Raw genomic sequence first — 26099 nt, 5'->3', positions numbered from 1 at the left:
GAAAGAGTTAAGTGAGCCACCATGGTATAATACACAATAAAAATGTAACATTCATTAAGCCCTCTTAGACCTATATCTCGCTTAGTCAAGTACAGTAAAATGTCAATTATATCAAATAAATATTGATGATTTTTGTTAACAAGTTCCTACGATCCCAGTGTGAACTAGAAAGCTGTGCCATCACTGACCCTTTAAGATGCTTCATATTTGTCCACTTCGCCATTTACTCGTATTATCACTTATATGGCCACTAGTTGCAGGTTGAATGTCATCACCCGTAGTAATATCAGATGCATCAACACTTACAAATTATCTGTAGTATTAGCAGGTTCTTCATTATCATTAGGCTTGTAATGTTGGGGACCGATGATTATAAATGTTGACTACAGCATGGTACATAGGCCGGGGACGTGAGCTAGTACGAGGACATTGACTTGGTTCTGCGATCGATTACGGGCATAATAAGGTGAACATAAACAAGTCTGGACAGATCTAAAAGTAAATATAAGCTACATAGTATTATAAAGGTATATTTTTACGTACAGTTTCCCTGGAAAAGAATGAGACGATTGAATATTCCTAAGTCTCAGATGTAAGACACTGCGCATGATCGGAGACCAGAGCACTGATACACAAGATAACGGATATTGAGTTACTTAATTTCAGACTATTTGGTTTGTTACTAGCAACGTTCCGAAATTCACTTCAAAAACTGCAAAAAATATGATATTACGTAAATAAAAGCTAAATATATACATAAATCGTGTAGTTAAATTGACAATGGACCTTCATGACTAGATCGACACTCCGCACAGAAAGGAAAGCTTTCGTGTCGTTTCAATAGCTCAGACGCTAACACTTCTGCATGTTTTATAGAAGAAAGCGAGTTCGATTCTTAGTCTACATCAACGATTTTTTTTTCTAAATAACGTTGAAATAGCTGAGTAACGTTGAAATAGAGTTTTCAAAATCCTCAGATTAAGTGTTAATGATCACAGATAATACAAACTTACAAGTTATAATATTATAAACGTTAATCTAATGAATGCATTTATACACACACACATTCAATGTAAATGCACATATATTAAAAACTAACAATTAAAATGAAATTTAAAAAAAATATTCCTAAGCCACACAGACAAACTTTTACAAAGGTTTAGAGTCCTTAGGCTATGTCATTTGCTGAGTAATTATTACAATATTTTATTAGTAGCTTTCCCATATGCGTAAGAAATGCACTCGCACAAAACAATTTTTGTTAAAAGTGTGGCTTTGGATTATTTCATTCTCACCCCTTCAGTTGATTTTAACTATTTTATGTACGTGTTTGCAATAGTGTTTCATTTAATGTGAATTCAATTTTATTCATTTATGAATGAAAAAGCACTGTTGCAGTTATTGACTAATTACATATATTAATACTAATTATTAAATGCATATGTTAAGTAACCAAGTGCAGTACCTTTTGCAAAATCTTGAATGTTTAAGTTGTCAATATTTCTGTACTATATACTATAAGACGTGAAAAGAATTTGCAATAGATTTGGGATCCCCTACTTTATAGTCACTGGTTTTAATCAAAAAATATTTTCTTTCATAGAATATCTACAAGGTTAACTTTAATAATATTCCGAATAGCTTTAATTGCATTATCTGAATTTTGTACTTTTCTATTCAAATGTATTCTATTTCCCTCTTTCATAATTTTTGATACATTACACTATACTTATTGTAGTATTTAAAAACATGAGGATCATTACATTGCAACTCATTACATATAGATTCTTCTTTTTAATACATGAGATTTTTAAGTCCCTGCATTATCTACATGTTTTTACTTTTGAATTTTTTCATAAGATTGAGTGGAGAACATCCACTGAAGTGATTATGAAATTAAGTGAAAAATACAATACATTTGTATGATTTGAGGCTTTCTCGGCGTCGGTTCGCTAATATGTTTTCGCGGGATATCAGCCGAGTTAAGATTTTGGAATGCTCCAAGCTTTCGACTGCTATCTCTGCAGCCATCTTCAAGGAAGTGATGTCCGAACAGAAAGTCGAAAGGTTATATAGATGTGGCTGTCTCAGGTGAAACGGGATTGGTTGGCGGATCGGCCAATCCGGGGCCGGGAATTGTCATCGCTCGTAAGCTCCGCCCCTCCCGGGATTACTGCGTGAAGTTTGGCGGGCGGCGAGCCCTGTTCCGCCGGTTGGAATCGGTTGCCGTCCTCGGTCCGTGATCTTCATGACCTTGATTGTAAGAGGGCCTGAGTTGGTCTAAGGCCGGTGTCCATGCCTGACTGAGCTGGAGTCCACTGTCTCTGTTAAAGTTGTTTTTCTCCAGCTTGATCTCTATGGCCTCCTTGATTGTACGATCCCAGTAGTGGCTTGATTTGTTAATGACCTTGGTGTGGTCAAACAGTATTTTATGCTCCTTTTCTATGCTGTGTTGCGCCACTGCAGATTTTTCCGGGTAATACAGCCTCAGGTTCCTCTTATGTTCTTTGATTCTGTCTTCTATTGTGCGGCCAGTCTGCCCTATGTATACTTCGCCACACTCGCATGGAATCTTGTAAATCCCTGGAGTCCTTAAGCCCTGACTGTCTTTAACCTGACGTAGATGACTCCGGATTTTGCTCTGTGGTTTATGGATGGTTTTGATATTAACCTTCTGGAGGATTCTGCTTATTTTGTGTGACACGCTCCCGCAGAATGGAATGAAAGCTTTCTTTGTCGGTTCTTGCTTGCTGTCTAAGTCTATTGTGTTACATCTCGAGGTAACTTGTTTGAGGGCTTTGCTGATGTCTCTCCGGCTGTAGTTGTTTTGTTGTAGTGTTCTACGAAGATGGTCCATTTCTGCAGGCAAGTTGTTGATATCGGAAATGACTATGGCGCGATGTAGTAGACTAGTCAGGACGGACTTCTTCTGCGAAGGGTGGTGGAGGCTGAGTGCATTCAGGTACAGATCTGTGTGCGTCGGCTTTCTATACACGCCATGTCCGAGAGTACCATCTGCTTTCCTGTGTATGTGGATATCCAGGAACGGCAGTGAGCCCTCTGACTCCACCTCCATGGTGAACTGGATATTCGCGTGGATGCTGTTGAGATGTTGTAGGAACTCTTGTAGCTTGTCTTGTCCGTGCGGCCAGACCACGAAGGTGTCGTCTACGTAGCGGAAGAAGTGGCTCGGCTTGTGTGTGGCTGAGTCTAGGGCCTGGTGTTCGAAGTGCTGCATGTAAAAGTTAGCAATAGCAGGTGACAGCGGGGAGCCCATTGCCACGCCGTCGGTTTGTTCGTAGAACTCACTGTTGTACGTGAAGTAAGTAGTAGTCAAGGCCAGTCGGAAGAGTTGTAGAATATTATCCGGGAATTGTTCCGCTACCAGTTCAAGAGCCTCTTTTATCGGAACCTTTGTGAAGAGTGAAATTACATCGAAGCTCACTAGTAGATCTGATGGGACTAGTGAGCTTCACTAGTCTACTACATCGCGCCATAGTCATTTCCGATATCAACAACTTGCCTGCAGAAATGGACCATCTTCGTAGAACACTACAACAAAACAACTACAGCCGGAGAGACATCAGCAAAGCCCTCAAACAAGTTACCTCGAGATGTAACACAATAGACTTAGACAGCAAGCAAGAACCGACAAAGAAAGCTTTCATTCCATTCTGCGGGAGCGTGTCACACAAAATAAGCAGAATCCTCCAGAAGGTTAATATCAAAACCATCCATAAACCACAGAGCAAAATCCGGAGTCATCTACGTCAGGTTAAAGACAGTCAGGGCTTAAGGACTCCAGGGATTTACAAGATTCCATGCGAGTGTGGCGAAGTATACATAGGGCAGACTGGCCGCACAATAGAAGACAGAATCAAAGAACATAAGAGGAACCTGAGGCTGTATTACCCGGAAAAATCTGCAGTGGCGCAACACAGCATAGAAAAGGAGCATAAAATACTGTTTGACCACACCAAGGTCATTAACAAATCAAGCCACTACTGGGATCGTACAATCAAGGAGGCCATAGAGATCAAGCTGGAGAAAAACAACTTTAACAGAGACAGTGGACTCCAGCTCAGTCAGGCATGGACACCGGCCTTAGACCAACTCAGGCCCTCTTACAATCAAGGTCATGAAGATCACGGACCGAGGACGGCAACCGATTCCAACCGGCGGAACAGGGCTCGCCGCCCGCCAAACTTCACGCAGTAATCCCGGGAGGGGCGGAGCTTACGAGCGATGACAATTCCCGGCCCCGGATTGGCCGATCCGCCAACCAATCCCGTTTCACCTGAGACAGCCACATCTATATAACCTTTCGACTTTCTGTTCGGACATCACTTCCCTGAAGATGGCTGCAGAGATAGCAGTCGAAAGCTTGGAGCATTCCAAAATCTTAACTCGGCTGATATCCCGCGAAAACATATTAGCGTACAATACATTTACTCTTAATATCAGTTTTTCCAAGATTCATTCCGTAGACATAAATGTAAATAATCACTAGATACAGCATTTACGACCCTTTTTTAGTTTTTAAATTAATATTTTGAAATTGTTCAGTGACATTGGAAACACTTACTTTGTTTATCATGTTTCAGACAATCCACTGATTATAGATTCTGTCGAATAGAAATTCAGTCTAATTCTGTGTACAAAACGTTTATCAATGGCTGTGCTGGTGGGAAAATTACTTTACAACTAAGGTTTTCAGTTTCAAGGAGTGAATTTAATTTAGGGGAAGATGGTCTACCTGGAGACAAGAAAATTTGTTAATTTTTTTACATTAATGTTTGCAGTGGATATTGACATTTATCTGTGAAAAATGTTCGATCATTATTACATTTTATAATTTATCTTAAAAATGTGTGCTAATGATAATGATTTTCAGATTACAAGCTGATTTGTACAAAGTGACAAAATGTCTCGTAGTGGACCATAGTGTTCCACCTTGAGACAGTGACAGTTCCACAATGAGACACTATTTGTCAGAGAGTCATCGAATGTTGACAGCAAACCCGATGCTGCCTTTTTTCTGACCACAAGTTGGTGGCTTTGGCAAAATCATTGTAATTTCAGTTTTATTAACCAATGCTTCATCTGGAACTTCTGAAAAAATGAAACTGTTCCCTATTTTAGCACTTCTCCTTGGAAATGAAACATTGTAATTCTTAATGCTACGAGAGAGCACTTCTCCAACATAAAATACATTTTTCTCATTAACTTGAAATTTTACAAGAACAAAGTCGTTCATATCTGCTTCTTGGGTTGTTGGTCCATTAGTGACAGAGAATGTTCAACTTCGAAGTCACTTCCAGAAGATGAATGGTCAGAATTTGCTACATCTATCTCTTCAGAGGGATCAGATATCTTCTGTGTAACTTTTTTTTTCTTCATTACATTTTTCTTTTTCTGTTTTAATTCTTTCTCTGTCTCCTTTCCAGCTCTTGTTTTTATGGGAGTCTTCTTAAGATATCATGCCTGTGTCTGGAATGACAATCACATCTAACTGCTGCCCTACGAATGCTGATTTTTATTCTAGAACAAGTTTTACAGCATATTTCACACTTTCGACTGTCAAGGACCCTTTATTTATTTTAATTTTACGATTTTTAGCCGTTTCTGAAACATCAAATACGTAATTATATATAGTTTTACCGTATTAATGTGGTCCGCAATGAGACAGCAATTTGGTAGTGTCTCACTCTGCCCCACATTACTTCTTACAATGTAACAGGTCGCAGTAAACTTCCTAAGACAAGTTGGGTGCTTCTAATTACGGTAATTTGTAGTAAATGAATATGTACTTCACCTGAAATAAATCACATTTTTCTTACCTGGCTGAACAGACAACTAGACACTTCAATTACTGGGGTAAAAAATTTACATACACACTGAATAATGGCGAAATGCTTACTAAGATGAGTATGTCGAAGGTGATCGATTCGATATCTTGAAAATGACTGCCTAGTAGTTCATGTAGGCTGCCACAAGTGTGAGACACTTGTCGGCTAAACCATTCATATTTTATAGGGAATGTCTCATTGTGGAACATGTCTCATTGTGGACCACTCTCCCCTACTTTTACGGAAAAGTTCCGAGAGATAATCTATGTTAATGTAACTACAGATCACAAATTCCATATGAAGAGCACAGGAAAAGAACGTGCTTTGTCCACTTTATCAAATTTTTCAGGAGAGCAATTTCAAAGTTTGAAACCGAATTCCATGGATACTAACGGAGATATTAATGAACACTGAAGTCAGTATGAAAGAACAGGTTATCTGAATGAATTTGAATTTAAGTTTGCATCCTTATTTTTGAAATTTGTAGTTTTATTGACATTTACGTAAAGTAATGTCATAAGTTACAGGGAAAAAACGTGCTTCTTGTGTACGGAGGAATTAATTTTAGATTAAATATTACAAGTAAAGCTGTTTTCTTCCGGAAACGTGTTTGTATGTCTGTTTGTGCGTATTGTGTGTATAGAAATTTTGAATTAACATTCAGAATTTCAAAATCACGGGATTGACAAACCTTTAAATGATAACATAACGTTAAACATTTTCTCTTTCCTTTTTTAACTTTTTCTGTAATGAAGGGAGTGGGGCATAATAATAATAATAATAATAATAATAATAATAATAATAATAATAATGATCACTTTTGTCACAAAATGCGCAGGGCCTCATAAGAATAAAACAAGATCAATTCTGTCCCAAAACACACAAGGTATAATAATAATAAAGATCACTTTTGGCTCAAAATACACATGAACTAATAATAATAAAAATCACTTTTGTCCCAAAATGCACAAAGTCTAATAATAATAATAATAATAATAATAATAATAATAATAATAATAATAAAGATCACTTTTGTGCAATTTTGTCCCAAAATGCACAGGACATAATAATAATAAAAATAATAATAACAATAATAATAATGATAATAATGCTCACTTTTGACTCAAAATGCACAGAGCCTAATAATAATAATAATAATAATAATAATAATAATAATAATAATAACAATGATCACTTTTGTTCCAAACTGCACAGGACCTAATAACAATAAAAATCACTTTTGACCCAAAATGCACAGCCCAGTCTAGTGTGGAAGGTTTGTGTAAAACACTCTATCTTCGTGTCCACGAAATTCCTTCAAAATCTGGAGGTCCTAATACTTTTTCTTCGATATTACCAGAGAAGTTTCTTTGTTAGAAATAATGTTACCGATATTTAAATTATTAGCGGATATAAAATAAATTATTCAAAATAATATGTGTTTTGCCTCTGTAAGCAGGACATGGGTATTCTTCAGATTGCTGCTCTCGAAATCGCAGTGAAGCTCTCACCACCGATGAAATCCTAGTTCCATTACACATATAACGATGTTGAATGAGGTGAGGGTGTTCTTTTGTGATGATTACCCCTCTGATGGGCCTTGTAAGAAATGAATATTTCCTCAAATATTTCTTCTGCAGAAATGACTCCCAACTTCCCATCATATCTTGATTGAACACCACAACATCAAAAGGCGTAGGTTTACTTCGAGCTTGTACCATGATCCGCACCCAACCCTTGGAAGTTCTGCTACTGCTTTTGTATTAGTTAGTCCTATATTTTATTACATTCCATAAACGAATGTTTCATTCTGTTCATAAGTTTCAATTCGTTCACAAGATAATGAAGATACTTCAGAACAATATAATTCTTGCTCTGGCCTGAACATGAATCACAAAAATTTTCAAGATATCCGCTTTGTTGTCCATTATTCCTGTCACAAAGTGATTTAAAAAGGATACGACTTCATTGGCTCCTTTTCTACCATTATCTTCAGTACAACTAAAAAAACAATGAAGTTTCATCTGAAATTTGATGAATATTGAAAGAGTAAACAGATAATTGCCTTCTGTAATACTAATAGACATCATTGATACTAATGTACTTTAAGCATACATTTTTTCGTAGTCCACGAAAATTTCTTCTGTTTCTTCAAACTTCCGACTTCTTAAACGAGCATTCCTCTTTCTGGTATAAAATATTTCAACTTTGAGTTTATAGACCTTGTTACTGATGATCTTATTAATTTATTCCAAAACTTGTTTCTTCATGTTGCCATCTAAATTATTTTCAGTCAGTCTTGCATTCAGCACTTACATCTCAGCTGTGTACTTACCATATGCATGTATCACTCCTTGGATATCCAAATGCTATATTGAATTTGGTGTTGAACATTATTCTGTATGTTTCATATGAAATTATTAAATTTTGGTATTTTTTCTTGAACATTCATACATCTTTTTCACTGATAGTTGTTCTGGGAGATACAATTTATTGGTCCTTCCATTGCTGTAATGACTGATCGCTTTCGATAAACTGGAATTATTGTAATGAGCCCAGTCATATGTAATGATTGTTGATTTCAGTCTTCTAAATCATTAAATTGCCTTATAATACTTCATCTTTCTTCAGCACTTACTTCCTCGAAACACTTTAACTAACAGTTGCAGTCTTCTCCTACTTCATGTGATTGAACCCTTAATTTCTTCATGACTGTAGTCATTCTCCCTCGTACTTTCTTTTTCTTAACACTGTTAGAAGTCGAAGGTCTCTCTGAAGTACTCAACATTCAATAATATAATAATATTAATAATATTATTAAAATTTAAGTGACAAATTTACAACACTTATACTTCTAAACTGAATTTCTCAAACTAAAAAGATTTATACTTGTACATAAAGTTTATGCAGCAAGAACGAATTTTCTCATTATAACAATAATGAAAAACAATGGAATATTATTTTTACTCCAATTCCCTTCTTCCTGCTATAACATGCATGCCAATCCGTAAGGAAACTAAAACTTAAATCACAGAAACAGTGGACAGAGCACATTATTTCCCTGTAGTGAGATGACTTAGCACGTTCTTTCCCTGTACGCCAAATCTAAAATCTCTTGTAGCACTTCGACTATTCACATTATCACATTGGTCGATTAATAACTTTAAACTACATGGAATCCTGCATCTCATAGCATGCATAACTCATTTTTGAAAAAAAGTGGACAAAGCACGTTCTTTTCCTGAGATCTTCATATGAGATTTCTAAAGTCTTTTCTTTACGAATTCAATGTTGGCCATAAATATGAATAAATATTAAGAAACATGAATGATTGTAGTTAGAAGTCTGATTTACATTATAAAAAAGCAAGAAGTTACATTCCTCGGCAATATTCGAACTTTCGATGTTTGGTTTTGTCGTCCAACGCTTAAGTACCGACCTATTCAATGCTTATGTTAATAACCTACAATTTAGCTGTAGCAATATGGTATCATAACTTGGGGTTTGTTTACTTAATGTAATTAGATTTAATTTGATTAGTTTCGAAACAATTGGAATTCCTGTTAGTATATCCTGTTATTTAAATATTTAAGTTAGAGTTGATTTAATATTCTTACTGTGCAAGATGCTCCTTATTTCAATAATTCTATATCACGTTAAATAGTCATTGTCTACAATAAAGTATTATCGTCATCCCTCATTTCTCATCGTAATGGCGAACCGACGTGACATGAGACAGCGAGTTATAGCTCTAGTTGAGGCTGGATATGGGGCTAGATCTGCTGACCGTTTGGTCGGTGTTCCTGGACGTACAGCCGAGAGGTGGGTTCATCGTTACCAAAATTCAGGGGAGGTCGAAAATCGCCCTATTCCTGGGCGTCCGCGGATTTCTTCATTGGAAGAGGATGCTCTCTTATTCGAGACAGTTCGACAGGACCCCTTTCGGAGTGCTAACGAAATAAGAGCAGCATCTAACTTTCCCGGTTCTTCACAGAATGTGATCAGCAGGTTGAGGAACCGCGGTATTAGGAGCCGGAGGGCTGCGCAAATGGAAATATTGGAGGAAGCACAAGCTGTCGACCGTCTCCGACGAAACAACCATCTCGAGTGATTACCAGACATCGGATTCTAGGGCAAATGCCTATTTTGTTTCTTTAGGAGAAAAGTAAAAATAATTATTAATATTTGTGTTTCATGGAAATTGAAAGGTATTCAAAGAGTTTTATAGTGCCCTAAAATGCCCTAAAACGGTTATTAGAGCCTAATTTGTTAATATTCGCCTAAAAATGCCTAACTCACTGTAAAGTTTCGCATTTTACTCTTACTTTTTATAATTTATACATGCATTCACTGCGAAATTTAAGGCATTTAAAAAGTGGAAAGTTTGCTTCACACCGGCCATGAAACCATTGATAAAGGAAACAAAATGTTTTGAATTTCACGACACTCGCAATAGATTTCACCGAATTTAACATGTTTGGAGGCATAAATGCCGACAAAGAACCAACCTTAGTTTTGAAGCAAGCAACAATCACAACATGTGCTGCTACCGATTCAGAGATATACTACACTATAAAAATGACTGTTTTCGGTCTGAAACCGATTAGCTGTACTGCCCTTCAGAGTGTCATAAAATCACAATTTTTGGAGAAAGAGTGTTTTTGAAATATTTATGAAAAGTCGTAAAACTGCGAATTAGTAGGATAAACCGTTACAAAATATTTAAAAGAATGGCCCTCCTAGTGTTAACTACCAGGAAATGCAACAATAAGTGGAACTATGTATTTTTGTCCAATTGAATCTCAATAACGGTTCATTTGAATGCTCGTTAACAGTTGCTCTTTCCCTCACCTTATTTGTGTTGAGAAGTTTTGAGCGGTAGGACGTTTTCCTGTGAAGTTTAACGCGATAATGCCGAAAAATATAAGTGCAAAATCTACATTGATCCGGCAATGGCTAACAGAATATTCAGAATTCACTTATGATGGAAAAATAATATTCTGCAAGATTTGTAGCAAACAGGTATGTAACAATAGTTGAAATATATAAATTCTATTAATTTTAATGAGTTGGCCTATAATATTTATACATTGACTGAGCTATCCTGAGGTATAATTCTTTTTAAGACCACTACACTTCAATCTTTTAAATTCCGATAGTTAAAGTATTTGCAGGTAATTAAAATTTTGATTGTTCGAACCCACTAACTTTGTGATAGAAATACGGCAATACAACAATTAGGATTTTATTTTAATTCAGTTTACTTTACATTTTTAGATTTCGCACGAAAAGAAGTGCCATCTAAAGCAGCATGTGCAAGGAGCGGCTCATAAGGCTAAAGCTCAGCAGAAAAATCAACTGCAACAAACTTTACTAACACAGCCTACTTCATCCAATCTCAGCAGCAATTTCTATGCTGATTTAAACAGAGTGTTTGTTGCTGCTAACATTCCCTGGAATGCAATTGAAAATCCGGTTTTAAGACAGTTTTTTACAAAAATACTGCAAACAAAATATCCCATCTGAGTCGACCCTAAGAAAAAATTACTTAGACAGAATATACAATGAAACTTTAGCTTCCATTCGGGAGGATATAGGTGATTCTTACATATGGGTCTCTGTGGATGAAACCTCAGATCCTATGAATAGGTATATAGCAAATATGGTAGTAGGAAAACTTAGTCCTGATGGACCTTCGATTCCACACCTCGTATGTGTTAAGGAACTTTCGAAAGTGAATAGCCAAGCCATTGCTTATTTTGTAAATAAAGGCCTACAGTCTTTATACTCAGATAATATAGACGATTCTAAAGTTCTGTTGTTTTGTACTGATGCTGCCTCATACATGGTTGCTGCAGCTCCACTTCTTAAAACATTTTATCCTAACCTCACGTATGTAACCTGTCTAGCACATGGCCTTCACAGGGTTTCTGAAACAATCCGGAATGAATTTCCTCTTGTCAATTCGTTTATTTCTAACACAAAAAAAAATGTTTTTGTAAAGCCCCATCCAGGATTTCAATATTCAGAGAGAACTTTCCAGATATCCCACTCCCACCTCAGCCGGTTGTTACACGATGGGGAACCTGGATTCAGTCAGTGGTGTATTATTCTAAGTATTTTAAAGAAGTGGTCACAGTTATTGATAAATTACCTGAAACTGATAGTGCAGCGTGTGTGAAAGCAGTGAAAGATTGTCTGAATGACTCACGAGTGAAAAACGATATTGCCTACATAACATCAAACTTTTCTTTCATACCTGCAAGCATTGAACAATTAGAACGTGAAAAACAATCTCTTTGTAGCCAAATAGCAATAGTAAAGGAAGCTCAAGTGAACATACATTCTGCTTTGGGCGAAACTGGGAAAAAAGTTAAAAATAAGTGGGACAACGTATTAAATAAGAATGTAGGATTTTCATTGTTGGAAAAAGTATCAAGAGTGATATCGGGGGAAAGTGTAAATGTTCCAGTAAGTATTGTTGTTTCTATTGTACCTAATTTAAAATTTGCGCCTCTCACATCAGTTTCGGTTGAAAGAAGTTTTTCTGCTTTCAAAATGATTCTCAGTGACAAAAGGCAAAGGTTAACTGTGGAGAATTTAGAAAAAATTCTGGTGGTGTACTGTGCAGATAATTATAATAAAGTCTGAGCATGGAACTGAATTTCAATAACTTAAAATGAGTAATCTTGATATCAATAATCATTATTTCATTAGTTTCAATATATTAAATTTGTGCAGCTCTGTTTATAAATATAATATAGTATTCTTTTTTAATGTTTAAACATACTTTTTTGTGCGTATTTTAGTGTATAACTAAAAATTTCAGTGAAAGAAATAAGTATGATACCTTGATGTGCCTAAAATGCCTATTTTCATTAAAATAGAGCCTAATTTTACAAATTTTGAGCTTATTTTAGGCGCCTAAAACTGCAATTTTTAGTGCCTAAAAATCCGATGTCTAGTGATTACGAAGGTCCTGTCCGTGTCTATCGTGAGGAAGATCTCCGACATGAACAGCGCTATGTGCACCGACGTGAAAGATCGAGGCGCTTTAGCATATCGTGTTGGGGAGTGGATGTCTTACGATGGACCTGGCGTTATAGAACGCATTGATGGCCGGTTTAATGCGGGAACTTACGAGCACATTCTGGAAAATATTTTCCTTCCTTCCGCCCGAGAACGTTTCCCGAAGGAACATTGCTGTTCCAGCAGGATAACCATCCCGTGCACTATGCCACAAGCATTCAACGATGATTTCAAAGGAGACCCGAGATCGAAATCATTAATTGGCCTCCGAAGTCACCTGATTTGAATGTCATCGAAAATTTATGGGCGGAATTGAAAAAGAGAAGGATAGCCACCTATGTCCACCGAGACCCTCGAAATCGAGACGAATTGTGGAATCAAGTTGTTGACACCTGGGAAGATCTCGCCGGGGATCAGAACTTATTCCAGAATCTCGTGACATCCATGCCGGATTGACTTAGAGCTGTAGTAGAAGCTGATGGCATGTGGACAAGATTTTAAGTAATAGGTCTCTTTTTGTTTCTTATGATTTTTGTTTGAGGAAGAATACTTTTAACTCCCAGGTAAGATTTTTTTTTTTTTGACGAGGGTCACCCCACTTGTAAGACCCAGAAATTGGGCATAAATTATTCCATATTTTTCGACAAATTAGACAGTCGAGGAATTCAGAAGAAATTAATTACACCTCAATAAAATAAAAGTTTTATCTGGGATCGAAGACGAGACGTTTCGGTTATACAGTGGAACCGACACGCTACTATATGAGTTACCGACACAAGACAGTGACAGCAGCAGTCCAGAATGTAGATCCCATAGCAGGCATTTGCCATTCGGTACAGAGAAGCAATGATATTTTGTGACTCGAGCTATGTTGTGAAATCGTGGCCTTAAATGGCTATCTTCTTCGTGATCCTTATTCTGGTCCTTGTCCTTGTTGTGGTCCTTGTAACAATTCTTGTTGTTTTTGGCATGATACTTATTGTTATGTCGATATCGAGTAACCGCGCTGTAGAACTTTAACTTCCGACGACCAAGAGTCGTCTCATTCCTTTTAAGGGTAACTGTACCTTTCGTTATGTGCAGAACAATTGTCATAGAATTCACTCACATTCACTTCAAAACACTCACCAAATTTCGCTGCAAAAATATGCGTCTGAGAACTTTGGCATTATTATTCAGTAGATACACTCTTTACGCATGCTACAGTAATAATAATAATAATAATAATAATAATAATAATAATAATAATAATAATAATGACTTTATTTTGACTGGTGAACGGATAGTAAACTTGCAACCACTGTAATGCACCCTATCGGTTCCCAACATTACAAGCTTAATTATTTCTAAACGTTTACCTGACTTCTATTAACACACTATTAATGCTGCGAACACAACTACCCAACTACTGACGGTAGCCGTTGCTGCTAGAGATTGCAAATAAATATGTAGCATGTGTGTCAAAGCAAATACAGTATATAACTAGCTCCTTGTTAAGTTTCTTTGGTTCGATTAGATTGTTGTCAATTTTGTGAGCGTAGGAGGTTTCTAAACGTGGCAACGTTCAGCAGACAGTACACTGCACAGACGTAAGTACGAGTCAGCTGAGTTCAAGATCCCTGTCCATAGCTTACTGCCGAGCGGATGGCAGTTCAGTACAGGGTATTCGATAAACAACTTACAATGTCATTTACAGTTTAGGAATATCGAATGCTATTAATTTATGGAGAAAGTCGCAAGAAGGATGTACCGTCAACGTTGTCCTCAAAGAAGGTTACCTAATCGGTGAACTTTTGTAGCAGTTTCTCAATGATTATTAGAAACTAGATATCTCTTACCCCGTTTCGAAAATCACACAAACGCAAATTTGTTTAAAAATGATATTGCTTTACGCAAGCGGAAGAGATTAAAATGCTGCATTAGAAAAAAGTTCGAGTGATTTTGTGCAGAAAACCATTATTGTTTATTTTTTAGATGTGCAATAAAAATGGAGCAATATTGTTACATAAAATGTAAATTTACCATAATGTTCTATTAATGAGATTGAAACTTTGTATTTGCTGCTCGTGTTATGTAAACAACAGTATTGTGATGGTCCGCTCCTGCATTAGAACAGAGCATCTGTTTTGTATTATACCGATATGTCTGTACCCGCTTGAGCTTTACTGTGTACTTCTAAACTCCCTTCTCCTCATCCAGTAACGTTGCAAAATGTCTAATATTGTAAACTTTAATATAATTAGTTAAATATTGTAATTAGACATGAATAATCATCAGTTAAAATAATGGCACTTATACCCCTTACACTCTGTATACGATAAATCTGGGACTTATTTTAAAAAGTTAAGAAATACGAAATATTGGTAGATCAGCGTGTTATGAACATCTTAAGGGAAAACTACAAAATTCATCAAATTTGGAAAATAATATTTATTGATCTATTGCTTTAGTAAAATATATAAGAAGCATGTTTTGGTGTATTTTTTAATAGTTTAGGCCTCAGTATTTAGCGAAAGGAAGAGGTGCTCATAATAATCTGATGAGCTCATGTTGTCCAAATCATCAGTGTAATATGAGCACCTCCTTAAGTGTTATATGAGCATCCTAAAAATTTATGACATGCGTGGGAAATTGTAATTGTAAACATTAAACACTCTCTTTTAATAAACTATTAGAAAGCGTTAATATTTGGCATCCTAATAATTAATGTTGGCGAATCCAGAAATGCATATAGAATGTTAGTTGGGAGATCGGAAGGAAAAAACCTTTGGGGAGGCCGAGACGTAGATGGGAGGATAATATTAAAATGGATTTGAGGGAGGTGGGATATGATTGTAGAGACTGGATTAATCTTGTTCAGGATAGGGACCGATGCGATGACGGGGTTATGTGAGGGCGCCAATGAACCTCCGGGTTCCTTAAAAGCCATAAGTAGGTAAGTAAATAAAAAATGATAAATTTATATTAATATTTAATTAATACGTATGGCTATATTAAGTTTCGTTTAAGAGGAATCCCCAATTGAGTGAAGCAGAATAAAATATCGAACAAGTATAATGCCTTTCACACGACTTAATTCATACGTCTCATCTTCTTCGTGGCTACAATATTTTGTCTGGGCCCATGTAATATTTAACTGTCCATAACTATGAGCGACTGAGTCTTAACAATACAACTAGGCAACATTGCTTAAGTGCAAATAGCGCGTGTTGTTCTGGGAGGCTAAAAAGCCACGACCTTCATGAACTAAGACGCATGAAAACGGATAATATCAGTATTAGTATGTCCTGCAGATTTCACAAACAAAAATTTTAAGTTAGCTGTCTTCCATAGTAACATTATTTCACGGAAAATCTTCAGCAAAATGCGGGCGCAGTAATATTACGTCGAACCTGACTTTCAGTCTTTCAGAGATATTAAAATGTGTTTTTAAGTAATGTTGCTATAGTCTATATAAGCGCTCTGCTCCTCTTAGACAGAGTGCTTATGTTTATTATTGTACCATTTATTGTCAGCGAATGAAATTGTTTAAGTTCACCGTAAAAGCATATCAAAATAATCATATGGGCATATTATGCTTCTTATTTGACATGTGGCAATAATATGTTTTTAAAAGTGGATTAGCGAAATAGCAATACATATTTTCCCACGTACCGAAAGTTTATTCCTTTTCCCTTTTACACACGCAAACATACAATAAGCTCACAGAAGACTCAGTATTCTTTTGTTGTCCAGTTAGATAAAAACGCAGTAGGCAATGCTGATGTACAGTTTACTGAATTCAATATAATTTATGCCGGGTGATTCACGAGGAGTTACCGCCACTTACGGAGCATATTGCCGAAGATATTTTGAGCAAAAAATGTCATATTAACATGGTTCCTATTCTCAATAGTTTCAGAGTTACACTAATTTGAAGTTGTTAAAAAATTATCTTTCTACTTTGCTTTCAAAGGCAAAAGAATATTACAATTAGAGAATGAACTCTTCAGAAGTATAATTTATGTAATTGGACAGTGTTACGAACGTCAAAATGTATTGTTAATTCCATAGTTGCTTCGTACAGATTTTGTTTCCACTTTTTAACTACAAAATTATATTTTTCTTACGCATTTATCACAGTAATTGTTACAAATCACGTCATTCTTGTAGAATCTTTAAGATCGTAAATTAGAATGCAAAATTGAACTGTAAATAATCAAGCTGCTAGAAGTCGTTGATCTGTATTGTTGTGATAAATGTGTAAGAATAATGTAATTTTAGTTAAAAATTGGGGGAAAAAAATAGGAATTAACAACACATTTTTAGCTTCAGAATAATAGCCAATTAAAGAAGTATACTTGTGAATAGTTCATTCTCTATTTGTAACATTCTTTTACCCTTAAAACTAAAGAAAAAAGGTATTTTTTAACAACTTCAAATTGGTGTAACTCTGAAAATATTGAGAAGAGGACACATGTTTATATGACAGTTTTTGCTCAGAATGTCTTCAGAAATAAGCTCCGTAAGTGGCGGTAACTCCTCGTGAATCACCTTGTATAAGTGTGCTCATATTACACGTATTTGTATGCTTACAATTCCTTGATCTACCCATAAATATTTTCCTTTAATTTACAAAATAAATACAATTTTAAATAGCTACTGCAGATATTTTTCTATGGATCTCCTATGAACTGTTTAGGAGTGTCTGATTTGCACGAATTATATAATTAATATAATCCAAACCGTTAGGGAAAGAGGGAAAAAAGGCTTGATTTTCTGTAAGAGAAATTACCTATAGAATCATTCCTTTAATCTAAAACTCTTTCAGTACGGTAATTACTTTTAAAATTAATAAATCTGCCAGGAAATGTATAAAAAGGGCTGTTCTTACTTGTGTTCTACTGTAAAATACATGTAGGCTACTCTTAAACTCTGTGTTTGCATTTATTTCCATGGAAATTGCAACAGATACAGAGAGAGCATAAAAAGACAGTTAAATAGAGCGCGATTTCAGCTACATGCAGTTATTTTTCCTCATAGTCACCACCATTCTTTATGCACTTTTGCCAGCGATGAACAAGAGCCTGTATGCCGCGCTCGTAATTTTTTTAACCAGCAGAGGCAAGCCACTTTGTTACAACTGCGATGACAACATCCTTGTCTGGAAAATGTCCACGTAGTCCATTTTTCACAGGCTTAAAGAGATGAAAGTATAACGCCTCTAAATCCGGACTGTACGGTAGATGTGGTAGGAAGTCTAGCCAAATTTTGGAACGTGCTCTGTGATCGTGAAACTGGTATGGGGCCTGGCCTTATCGTGTTGCAAGCGAAAGGTTTTCTTCTCTAGTCTAACTTTGGAAATTCAAGCTTTGAGCTTAGCCAGCATCTGCTTGCAGCGTTCAGATTTCGCAGTCTAGGCTCGAGGACATCCAAAAGAACCACACCCTGCCTATATGAAAGGACTGACATTTTCGCCACTGTTGAAACTCACGTACCCACCGCCTCACTGCGTTCACATCCACTGCATCGTCTGCATACAACTTTAACAAGCGTCGATGGACGTCATTAGGTGTAGTTTGTTCGGAAGTGAGGAATTCAATAACACATCTCTGTTTCTTACGTACTTCTAAGTCAGATGTCATTTTGATAGATTGCCCTGCTGCCGCTACCTGTCGCACGGCAACCAAACTAACAGGACATTAGCGTGAAGATTCAATCTTTACCACAACGCCACTAACATCTGGCTCAGACGTTACAGGTGGGGGGGGGGCAAAAGGCTTTCTCTTCCACGCTGCTAGGAACACACATTTCTCCACAAATAATTAAAAAGCCTCTTAGGATCATCTGGGGTGGCTTCTTATAAAATGACCTCATTCCTAGTGTTTTGCCCAAGGGCAGGTCTTTCACTGTAAACCCAGCATTCTCCAGTCTTTTCTATTTTCTGCCGTACTTTTAATCTCCGCATATGATAAAATATAGCTTTCTTTTGCACCCCGTCACTCATTTGTTAAGACGCCTAGTCGTTCGCGCGGGCAAGCAGCCTATCCGTAACACCGTCTGATTCATTTGGGAAGACTACATACTACATAAAATATATCAGGAGTGATTAAAAAGTTATTTCAGTTTTAGTATAATGTTAAAAACACATGATATTTTATCACTCTTTTTTGACAATAATAAAATAATAACAATAATAATAATAATAATAATAATAATAATAATAATAATAGCAATAATAATAATAATACTGATGGTTTTACTTAACCTGGTAGAGTTAGGGTCATAGGAACTTCTCTAACACTCGATCAGGAGTAGCCTTTATTTTAGCAACAACTGAATAAATAAACTGTCATTTACAGAGGTACAATTCCGCTTGAAATAATATAAAACAAGAAATCATCATTAATTGATAATTTCTTGATAATTGGAATTCATTTCCAAACACGCATCGCTAGAATTAAAAATAAACTTCTGTAAATTCATATTAATAATTCATCTTAAGAGTGGAAAATTGCTATTGTGAATATATTAAAAAAAAGAGAGAGATTGTCCTGGATGCAAAAATTATGGACGGTTATGTCTTTAATCACAAAACACAAAATATATGCAAAAATTCATATCGGCATATAGTTAAATGTATTCCTGAACATTCTGAACATTTACTGTTGAAACTTCAATATGAATTCAGAAAGAGGAACTGGTGGATATGTGTCGTGTTCAAATTATACAATTGATCGTATAGAGAATGGAATATAATCAAGAAACTCCTAGCCGACAGTCGAGGCAAAAATGAAGAATCCGTTATTGTGATAATACTGAAGAGAGGTTCTCCTTTCGGTCGCGATGCCCACACACACTCTCTCAGATATTTACGTGGTGATTGGTGACTGAATGACGAGGAGCGAGGGAGAGAGAAGAAAGAGAGAGATTCCAGAAGTTGGCGTGTTTTACGGGGTTTCACTTGAAGTTGTCAAACTATACACAGTACACTAAAACAGAATGGGCTATGTTGATACAATAAAATTGGAGAGGTCACTACGATCTAGAACAGTGCCATTGTAGATATTTTGCACTAATATCGCAGTTAGGCGTAACTCCAACCTACACCAGTTGACGACGCTAAGGTTCGCTGTTTACCTAGGTTTGGAAAAAGGCAACCCCGCTTGTCTCTAGGTCTCGCGTCGTCAGCTAAGAACTGGAGCTAGAACGAAATGACATTGACATTTAACATAGAGGAACGGGAGAACCACTAGTCTAGGACCTCAATTGCAACCTTGTTTCACTTAAGTATTTTCCAATTAAAAATCCTACGCATACCACTACCCGCATACTAGGCTGTTGGTATAGATCATTCAGCCATTGCAGTGATTACAGTCGCGCTCAAATCTCCTGACGTTTGCAGGTGCGTCTGCTTATCGGCGATAGCCAATAGCTGCAGTGCTGCGTTGCAACATATGGGCTACGCAGACCCGCCGCGTAGTCGCCGCTTAGAAATCTCAAAATCAAATAACAAGTGCGCTGGGAAAATTGGTATGTTGTTGGAACTCTGTATGTACAGTATATATGATGAATGTTTAATGTTTTCTAAACACATAGAAACAAAAATCACATTTCTACTCTCAGTGGTTCCAATTTTATGGGTTAATACGGTAAAACCCCGATAAGACGCTGTTCAAGGGACCGCGTGTAAACCTCGTATTAATCGGGACGGCGTATTAGGCGGGTATACTAATTTTGACATATATACAGTATCTATTAGCATTTTTCTTTATTGAAATACATGATTCATGAAAGGTAATACAGCATTACTCCATTATGTAATTACTATACTGTACGTCAAAGACATTTACAATATATTCTGTACTCAATTCATTCGAAAAAAGTAATTTATAGTTATTTGTCGCTTGCGTGTTTCCAAGTCCTCATGTTTATCACCTTCACTTTCCTGCGCTTTCCGACGTCGCAGCTGCAGAGATTAAGTCACGATTTTTTATTATTGTCCTTAATCTGGATGATGGGATTTCTAATGAATCAGAGAGTTGTTTCTGATTAAGAGTACTGTTTTCATCGTAATTTCTTAAGATGTCCATTTTTTTCCGTTACAGTTGCCTCTGTCTCATTGCTTTTGTGCTGACTTCCAGTAATGAAGTAGTGGACGAAGTTTATACAGCTGCGATGCGATAAGGAATGTTCATATGTAAGAATTTTGAGAACCATAAACTTACAGCTTCAAACAAAGGGTCTCTTCAGAATATAAACAGAGTTATCTCTTTGTGAAATAATAATAATAATAATAATAATAATAATAATAATAATAATAATAATAGTTTTATTTTCCCTGGCAGAGTTAAGGCCATTAGGCCTTTTCTTCCACTCAACCAGGATCAAATCACATACAGAAAAAATACATACCGGTATACAAATATGAACTTAAAAATAATAATAAACATTAGTAAGTAGAAAATAGAGATTGAATACATATACACAATCAGTATTAACTTTGAATTAACAATAATAAAAAACATATATATGTAATAAAAAAAGAGACTGAATACATAATCACAAACAGAAAAATACATTCTAGTATACAAGTATATTAAGTTAAAAGAAAAAAAAAAAGAATTAATACATATGAATATAATCTCACAACTAAAGGAATAGTACAATTAGTATGATCAGCACAGCACATGTTACATTGAGACAATGACAATTACCTAGATATTAGTGTTAATGGAAAAATAAAGTAATGACTGTGTAAAATAATAATAATAATAATAATAATAATAATAATAATAATAATAGATAAAAATTATACCTAAAAAACTAGTTCTGTGCATTTAAAATATTTCTAAACAACCTAATTTTAAACAACTGGGGACTAAGACTACCCCTGATTTCCAGCGGCAGCGAATTCCATGAGCGGGCCATGGCTATTGAGAAACAACTTGAGTACAGAGATGTCTGATGACGTGGTATTGATAGCAATAGATTGTGCTGTGAACGTGTATTACGATTATGATGTGAAGCTAGGAGAGTAAACCGAGAGGCAAGGTAGTTGGGTGTGGAATCATGTATAATTCGATATAGTAGGCAAAGAGAATGTACTAATCGTCGATCTTGCAAGCGGAGCCAGGAGAGTCGTAGAAAATATCCCGATATATGATCATGTCGGCAGATATTGAAAATAAATCGGACGCAGACATTATGTACACGTTGAAGTTTTTGAGAAAGTTCAGCACTTAGGTCACTATATAAAACATCACAATAGTCAAAGTGAGGCATTACAAGTGTCTGTACTAGAATTTGTTTTAGTTTAGTAGGAAGGAAATTTTTCAGGCGTTTCAAAGAATGCATGATAGAGAAAACTTTTCTACAGATATATCTGATTTGCTTATTCCAGTTCATTTTAGATTCGAAATAGATGCCGAGGTTTTTTACAGTAGCACTGAAAGGAATTATTTTGTTGTTGAGAGAGACAGGCTGAAGGGTGTTCATAGTAATAGAGGATAAAAGCCTTTGCTGCCCCAAGAGAATGGCTTGGGTTTTATCTGGATTGATATTTAGCTCAAATTTTCTTGCCCAATTATTAATTGACAAAAGATCGTCATTGAGGCTCGACAAACGTTCATTAAGAGTATCAGGCCGAGAGTGTATATATACTTGAAGGTCGTCCGCATACAAATGATATCGGCAGTGCTCCAGAACTGAAGAAATGTCATTAATATATAGAGTGAAAAGCAAAGGACCTAGTACAGACCCCTGAGGGACACCTGCTCTCACGTGTCGCCAAGAAGAAGAACGATTATCATGATATACACATTGCTGGCGGTCGCGAAGGTAGGAGTCCATCCATGTGACTGCACTCTCAGAAAGATGCATTTGTCTCAGCTTTGAAATCAATATGTCAATGTCGTCAGTGTCAAAAGCTCGGTTCAAGTCAATTAGTGTCAATACAGTAATTTCACGTCTGTCTATAGTTTCACGAATGTCTTCAGAGATCTTGAGTAGAGCAGTAGTCGTACTATGGCTATTTCTAAAACCTGATTGACAGGCGTCCAATAGAATGTGTATACCAAGATAAGCAGTCAGCTGTTTGTAAACAATGCGTTCTAGGGCCTTCGACAGTGTGGGAAGAATGCTGATTGGTCTGTAGTCATTTTCAGTCATTGGTTTGGCGGTTTTAGGGAGTGGATGAACGAGGGCGTATTTCCATTGTTGTGGGTAGGTAGAGGTGATGAGGGAAGCATTGAAAATGTGAGACAAGGTAGGGAGAATTATATCTAAAATCAAATTTAACATCAAAATATTAATGCGATCTGTGCCTTGAGCTTTAGTTTTAATCCTTTGTAGTGCTATTTTTACGTCTAGATCAGTGACATTAATGAAATAAAATTTTGTCGCGGTCTGGGATAGGAGCGGTTGAAAGTTCATCTATGGCTTGTTGTTTCAGGTCAATATTGGGATGTGAAGTGGAAGCGGATGTAAAATGGTCATTAAGTACATCTAGAGGAATTTTGATGGGATCCGTTGGCGTCTTATTCTGTCCTATCCCCATTTGTCGTAAGTTGTTCCATAGTTCACGTGCATTTGTGGACGGCTCCATTAGGCTATGGGTGTGTCGGAGTTTGGAGTTACGTATCATTTGTGTGGTTTGATTTCTAAATTGCTTGTATATTTGCCAGTTTTCATCAGTTTTATTGCGTTTAAATTTACGAAAGGCTTCATCTCTTCTACTCATGTGATCACGAATTGATTCGGTGATCCATAGTACATGACAGCGCTTCAGACGCTTTGTTTTTGGAGGTGCGTGTTTATCATACAACTGCAATACTAAAGAATTGAAAGTGTCGATTTTTTCGTCTACGGTGCGTAAGTTCCAGATAGAACTCCAGGGAAGTTGAATGGCGTCGTCTGTGAGCTTTGTGACAACTATATTTTTTTGGGCTCTGTACGTTAAAATTTTAGTGGTTTTTTTCGGGCACTGCAATGAGTATTCAGCAAAGATTAAATCATGTGCAGATAACCCAGGAACAGGTAACTGTCCATGTTTCAGTATTCTCTGTGGCTGCGATGTTACAATCAAGCCTAGAAGAGTATCTGATGTGCTGGTATGGTGTGTAGGTTGAAGGGGGAGAACAGATATATTACAAGAATGGAACATATTTTTAAGCTGTGTGGCAGAGGTATAAGTAATAATGAGGTCAGTGTTGAGGTCACCCATAAGAATGACGTGTTCATAACAAGATAGAGTGTCGATAAGAGCATTTCCAAGATCACAAAGATAACCGATTTTAGGGGCTTTATATATAACACATATCAGACATTTCTGTACGCTAGTTTGAATTTCAATAAAAAGGAATTCTGGACGACCACAGTATTCAGAAGCGGACTAGCATATAACCCTAGGTTGCAGTTCATTTCTAATGTAAGCGGCTATGCTTCCACCTTCGTTGCCTACTCTGTCATTTCGAACAAGAGTGTAGCCATCTAACTTCACAAGGGACGACGGTAAGGTTGGCTTCAGCCAGGATTCACTTACTAAAATCACACTAATTTGAAGGGGTGCGAAGAATGAATGAAATTCATGGAAATGACAAAGAAGACTGACTATTGACGTGAGAGATTTTTAGTGAGGTTGGAAGAGCTGTGAATGACCGTCTCAGCAGGTCCGAGGTTGTTGGGTGTGGGGAAATAACGGGTCGCTAGAGCTGGCAGTGTGGTCTAAAGAACTGCTAAGTGGGAGGGGAAAGTCGGAGAAGGGATTGCTTGCATCAGGGGTAGTCGGAACATTCCAGTTAACTAAGTCAATATTGCCAATATAAAAACTAAGAAACAGAGTAACTAAAAGTAGCTGGTTACTTAGGAAACAACGACTAGTATCTAAAATTAAATTTAAAACTTAAAATTCTTAAAATGTACTTAAATCTAGCATTAACAGTCTAAGAAGATGAAGTAAATCTAGTAAGGAATAATTCAGAACTAGACCTTGTGTCACGTGTACTCCCGACGTCTACATGTTGAGGTCACAGCTGCGGGTCACACGTCTCTTGGTTCCATCGATGTTCACTATAATTGTGCCATCTAATGTCCACACGTTGTTCAGCCCGAACTTCGTAATTGCCTCCTTCAGGATGTTGTGTCGCATTGCCGTTAGATCATCTCTCAGTGTCACACCGCTGCCTTTGAGCCTCTTCTTATTACTAAACATTTCACTCCTCTTGCGGTATGACACAAACTTAGCAATAATAGGCCGTGGCCTATTATTGCTAATGTCACGTCTGCCCACTCGATGGCTTCTGTCTATGTCGTGAGGTTGGACGTCCACACCTATCCGTTGTGCCACCTCCATAACGATCTTTTCAGTCTCCTCTGTCGCTTCCTCCGCCACGCCAAATATTCTCAAGCACTGTCGACGCTGATATTGCTCGAGATTGTCGATTTTGTTCTCAAGCGCCTCAATTTTCTTATCGCGAGTCTCTAGTGTTGACTTGAGATCACTAATAACTTTGTTGTTGTCCTCAATCCTTTTTGCAGCTCCGCTACAACTGCGTTGGTAACACTTTCTCTGATGAGGTTGGTAAGGACTTGCAGGGTTGCGGCGTCTTGCAAAGATTCCTTCACCACCCGCTTGACACTTTCCTCCAAATCATCAATTTTTATGCTTTTTTTCTGCTACATTATGATTAAGATAACACCGCAACAGCAGAACACAAAATAATGAATGAAAATATAATACTACTAACACTCAGAACACCTACTGTACAGTTGCAACTCGGGAGCGTTCGTGATGCGTCTATTCACTATCCGCCATGACATGAAATTGAAATGAGAGACGAGAGACTACTAAATTGAAATGTCAGTTCGATTTCTGATGGTGTTGTGTGCAGTTGGCTCTGTTTAAGGTACGATATATGAAAGTGTAATGTAATATCTTTTTCGTGTGTTGGCAATTTGGCATTCTCAAAACAATTAATATGTCTCTTAGAGAGCCCAGTACAAGTGGGAATGTTGGATCGAGTGGATATGTCAGTAAAATTCGGAAAATGGTGTTTAGTGTTTATAATTTCTTTAGGAAATACTCTTCTGAAGAAATGCGTAAAAATCTTAACTTTTCAAAATGTCAAGCACTGACTGCCGAGGCGTGTTCTTTAAGTGTCTCTATAGTGTCCCGTGTATGCAGAGAAGTTAAAAGAGCGCAAACACAGGGTGCCGATAAATTGTTCCATTCTCCTAGAAAGC

This window comes from Periplaneta americana, chromosome 1 (assembly GCF_040183065.1).
Source record: "Periplaneta americana isolate PAMFEO1 chromosome 1, P.americana_PAMFEO1_priV1, whole genome shotgun sequence".
Lineage (NCBI taxonomy): Eukaryota > Metazoa > Arthropoda > Insecta > Blattodea > Blattidae > Periplaneta > Periplaneta americana.
The sequence above is the reverse complement of the archived record's forward strand: the minus strand, read 5'-3'. Positions refer to the sequence as shown.